Genomic DNA, 6,029 nt, shown 5'->3' on the forward strand with positions numbered 1-6,029 from the left:
CTGGGCCGACATCTCATGCTGCATGGAGAGCACACACAGCTTTGGCTCCAGGTTTGCAAGACATTGGAGACATTTTGTTAGGTTCCAGTAATTCCATCCATGTGGGTTTCAGAGAGCTTTCCAGCCTCAGTATGTTTTACAACTCAAAATTCATCCATTTACCCCTCTCTCCTCAGAATATCCTTAGCCATGATAGATTAACTACCCTGCAGACAACAGTCTGCCTACAGTAAATGGGATGTAAAGCTATCAGGCGGTAGGATGGTTTCCACACCTTTCGGGTGTAACACAAGCACACAAGGCAGTTTGCTCTTCAAACTGACAGGAATTAAAGAGAGATTAGGGGACAATTTTATATTAGGACTCCCTTCTCCCAGCACAAGCACGTTTTGCTCTCCGTTTTGCTAACAGTGAACTGCTCCCAAACCAGTTGCGACAGGGTAATGCACAAGGACTTCTGAGAGTCTGTCACCATGAGCCAGATTTAAGATTTAGCACATTTACAGCTCGTACATAAGAATATCCAAAAACATTAAAGCAAAACCCAGATCCTTTCTCCTCCCTTCTTCTCCCCGTTATGAAAATAAGGCTCAAAAATGACCAAGCTTGATGAGTTGAGCCCATTCACCTGAGCTAGGATAACACCACACACGCAAGCAGAAGCCAGGCCACGTCTAAGCCAAGATCTTTCACCTTCCATTCGTCACAAGCTGACTGTGCAAACACTCAGCTTGCTTCGGCTAGCGGAGGACACTGTCCCTGCCAGAGCTGTTCCCACACCAGCCACCTCCGGGCACCGACTGTGGATTCCCACCTCTTCCTCCATTCTCCTGATGGTACAACAGCAGCTTCGGACCTATTCTAAAAAAAACCCTCTTTCTCAGTCCCTTTCCAGACAGGCCAGTGTGCCGATGACATGAGGGAGTGAACAGAAAGGAAGGCCATGGCACAGCTCAGGCAGGCCGGCCTCTTCACAGGGTTTTTTGCTTATTTGGCATAACATTTCAGTAACGGTATTCTATGCACCACTTCAACAGGAGAAAATTTCTATTTGATCAACTGAAGTTGAATACTGAATTATATGAAAGATGTATATCCATGCTTGGGTTGGGTGTCGCAGTAACTGAGCTACTACAGCCGGGTGGCACCAGGGCACTATATTGCTACACGGTTTGTTCTCTCAAAAGCAGAGATGAAGTGGGTAGCGTTACTTCCACCTACAAACCAGCGAAATTTGAAACTCGGTCACTTCAGCAGTTGCACTCATAAAAGCCCAGCCATGTTAATCAGTGGACTATGTTTTAACTTCCAGAGGTTTGTGAAGTAAAAGCGTACTAGAAAACTTAAAACTTGGTAATGTTTTTTTCTAAAGCAGCCTTAGGATCAAAATGCAGTGAGTCACAGTTTCTGTGACAGTAAGTTATCTCTGGATACTCAATTGCATGTGATCTTCCATATTCACTCTTCCTCCTCATGCCCAAGAGGAAACAAAACAACTTGTTCAACATGAACAGTGCTGCAGCCGTCATCAAACATCACTTCGTACTAGGGAAAACTAGCACGAAGGGGACGCTGACCAATTTTCTTGTGTGAACAAATAAATCCACAATCTCTGCCAAAGCTGGGGTGGTCCTGAAGAGCCACACTAGGATTATGGCAACATTGCTGACAAAGTTCCGTGCATTTTTACACAGTAAGTAACAGAAAACAGAGTTCCAGAGGCAGAACAGGATACTCCCTATGCTCAGCTGAAAACTGGTTGTCTTCAACTACTTGTAGTCCATGTCACCACCAAAACCTAATGTTTAACTGACGTACCAAGCTTTTCTAACATGGAGAAACTTGCAGTGCCCAGTATACACTGGTATTCCTGCGCTACCCTACTCTGAGCGGACAGTAGCAGGGAAATGAAGCAGCATGCAGCCTGCCCTGTCCAGAAGCTTACAGAACATCCCGCCTGAAGAATACTACTGCAGTACTTCCCAATACGCTTATAAAACACAGCAATTGTTAATACTTCCATGCTTCCATCCATTGTTAAGCTTGGTCAGACATAGCTGAATGAGACACAAACCTTAAAAAAAAAAAAGGGGGAGGGTTACAAGTATTTCCAAAACAGACCTTTTACTTAGCAGGAGGATATCCCAGATGCTCTTCTTCCCTCGAGGCATAACCAGAAAACCTCTAAAACCAGCCAAAGCTGAAAATAATGCCAGGACATCTCCAGATTCAAGAGCCATGCAACCAGAGCACTAAGCCAAACTTTAAAATCCATATGTAAGACCAAGTCAAGACCTTATCTAATAATTTGAGGAAACCACTACTGAAGATAACCTCTAGTAAACAAAACATCAGATCAGCTTTTTGTGTGTGTTTTAACCAGTTACCTACTAAAGATAGATATTGCTGCCTTCAGAGTTACATTATAAGGTGTTCTTGCTGCTGCTATACAGCCTTACGTAATAGTTACAACAATTGTGCTGAACAGTAAAGCAAAGATTTTTTTTTCCCAAAATTAGAAATAGACAATTTCCAAAAATGGGAGCAAAAGACAAAAGGTAATAAAAAAACAGCTGAAGAAAGGTTTAATTAAAAAAATCAGGAATTCAACAGTGCCTAAATCTTTATTTTTCATAACCTACATATTTTTTCAAATTAGACAGTTTTACATTTTATGACACAAAAGGAAACTTAAATTACTGATAGTTTACATGTAAGCTTGATTCCAGTCTTAATGGAAGAAGAACAAAAACAAAAACCCTCAAGAAGGCTCCCATATTACACTTCCATTTCATGAATTGGCAGCTGTTAGGTCTCCTTAGAAATCTTCGATTGTCTGCTGCTATTAGTGTAATAGGTTACAAAGCACATAAAAACCCCTAACTGTCGCTAGCGGAAGGAGATACAGAGATGGGTATGCACCATCACAGCCAGCTGTCGCTCGTGCCACGCTGCACCACGCTGGGACAAGGGCCTCTCAATGCCAGCTGCTGAAGTCTTTTGAAGGATAATGCAGCAACGTAAAAAATCTGCCACTGTTCACAGATTTCGACGTGGCAAATGACAGTGTCATGGTGGGGGACTGATCTGAAACAATATTAAGTTTTAAAAGCAACCTTTGTTCTTGGTTGTTTTTTTTAAATTTCTGGAAGAAGCGTCTCAGATCCCACTTTGACTTATTTCCAAAATGAAAAGCGTCCTACACACAATCCTACAAGGTAGAATGCCAATTTTAATTACTGTATCCCTGAACGTTTTACTCAGCTACTGCTTTTGGGAGGTTTTTCATTTTAAAAGCCGCATTTTTAATCTCTCTATGTATTGTAGCAACAGTCTGCATGCAACTTCACAACTCGACTCCGAAAACTCCATTTTGTCATTGAGTGGAAAAAAAACCCCAAAAACCTCAAAGTAAAATGCAGTAAGGATAAGTTGTATATTACACAGCTATTTGGCATGTCACTTTCTTCTTTTTAAAAAAAAGCTATAAAAACCACATCAGAGGAAGGTTTAAACTTTCGATGCAACAGACTGTTGCTGGGTAAGCAGTAATTACAGTGTATTGACCTCGCACAAATGGCAGCAGAATACATTAGAACAGCACAACACATCCCGCTGGTCTCAATGTTTCACCTTAGGTACCAGTTGAGTATTATGACTAGCTGTACACAGTCGCTGTAAGGAACCACTTGTGCTTGTTTGCAGCTGGTAATCCTTCCACTCGCAGCAGACAAACAAAATGAATCATACAGCTGGCCTAACCCATACACAAATCTAGCTACCGTTTTCACTGCCACTGGGGAAAGGAGAAGCATATTAAAAATCCAATGACAGAACTAGTTGAGCGGTTTTGGTGATGTTGTCAGAGTCCTATCTCCTCCCACAGCATTCACAAAGTGTGCTTTTCAAACAAGGAAAAAAAATCAACAGCTTCCAGCACGCCCTATTTTGACCAATTGTGCAGCATACAACAGGTTGGATTTAAAAGGTCAACTAGTTACCAGTTGGTGCTTGTAATAGGAAATTTATCGGGAGTCATCTTCTATAGTTACTTTACAGTTCTATGAATCATACACTAAAGAAAGCACTGATATTCTTGAAAGCAGACAAGTAAGCTTCAGTGTATATTTTTTGTAGCAGTCTAAATTTTTTTTCCAATTAAATTTGATTTTATTAATGACTTAAATTAGTTTGACTGCTGCAATTCACTATTTACATTGCAGAAGACTTTCGAATTAGTTAAATTGCCTGTTTTTAGAGGGACGTAGGAAAACATTTGAGGGCTTTCAAATAAGACTTTCGTTCCATTTCCCTTTTGCAGTGAAGAGGCAGAGTCAGTTCAGCACACCAGAATAAAATAAGAAAAAGAAAAAAACAACAAATTAAAGTAATATCCAAACCACAACATTTAGTTTATCTACATCCAGCTCAACAGCAACATTTATAATATCAATAATTTTTATCAGATTTTTTCTTTAGGGTACCTTTTTATATGTTCTGATTATTTACAACTGTACAAGCAAAGCACACACTTCCAAGTGCACATATTTAATACAGTATTGACTATTTGCATTTACAGGTTTTTCAACAATCTGAAAAAGATCAACTGTTTAAGATCTTTAAGGTATATTACAAAAACTGCTGCTAGTTCCTGTACTACAGTATGTTTACCCAGTAAGACCAGTGACAATAGATACATACTGTAACTGAGTAATTCTGTATTCCACTCATGCTAACCCTCCACAGGGTCAGACCTCATTAACTCTAAGCTGTCTTGTACAAAAGTTAAGGCAAAGTCATTTTCAAGTTTAAATAAAATTCAAGTCTTTAAATATTGGATGGAAATAATTCTTTAAAAAAATCAGTTGTTTAAATAAACATTTTTGTGGAATAAACTGCACTGTCGTAGTCAGCAGGATGCAGTTTAAACACTTAAGGAAAAACTTCAGGCATTTTAAAACAAAAATAATTTATATTCAACTTTATTAGAAACTTGCTAATTTAGTGCATCCTTGTCCTTCAGAAAGCGCATCACTTCTAAAGTAAATAAGTGTGAGAAACCTCATCCCAGAGGTAAATATCAGGGATCTCTTCCTCCACCACACAAAACAAACACCATTATCTCACATCTTGAAAAAAATTTAAATCCGTATGCCAATGCTTGTAGTTACAGGAAGATGTCAACACAAGGCTGACTAAGATATGAACTCTTTCAAAGAGCACTTGGGGCAGAGTTTAAAAAAAAAAAGTCTACACAGAGCACAGGGGTAACCAGAACATACAGCGCTGACTCAGTTAACTCCCTTACAAGCACAGGGAAGCTCAGGTTATCACAAGAAGGCTATAGTGCTTTCTCTTGATAACATCCACTAACAGGCTTCACCACCATAGAAGCTCACAGACTTAATTCTTTCTATTCACAATGTGCTTTGTATTCGCAAATTATAACATCAGTTTTTTTCTAGAGTGAGAAGATGGTTACTTGCTTGCAGTAAGTCAAAAAAGGAAATATTTTAGAAAGACTGCTATGGTGCTCCGTAGGATTCATTTTGTGTGTGCAAAACATCAAAAAAAAGATTAAATTTTTAAAAATGCTAGAAACAACTACTCGTTGAACCTAAAAGTGCAAGTTCATTTGCTGACACTGTACAGCAGCCCAATAAAAAAAAAATCTTCAAGGTCACATACTAATTCGTAAAATATATCTACTTTCTTGCACTCTACACACTAGCTGCCGTTACCAGTCTTTTGGACACTTCAGATATGTACTTGCAGACCAGTTTATTAAAAATATTGCAGCAGCACATTTCTGCTTAACAGTTTAGAAAAAACTCACTATACAGAGCTTGCACTCACACAGCCACAGAGAGGCTTAATAAAAAGTTGTTTTTTAAAGACAAATATTTTACATCTTGAAAAAAATAATCACACTAAGCTTCACCTCCAATTAAGCACCAACCTAAGTGTAAGGTTTAGAACAACTATCCAGAAATATCCAGAAAAAAAAGAATGTTTGTTGAAGAGGGGAA

This window comes from Phaethon lepturus, unplaced genomic scaffold (assembly GCF_000687285.1).
Source record: "Phaethon lepturus isolate BGI_N335 unplaced genomic scaffold, ASM68728v1 scaffold611, whole genome shotgun sequence".
NCBI lineage: Eukaryota > Metazoa > Chordata > Aves > Phaethontiformes > Phaethontidae > Phaethon > Phaethon lepturus.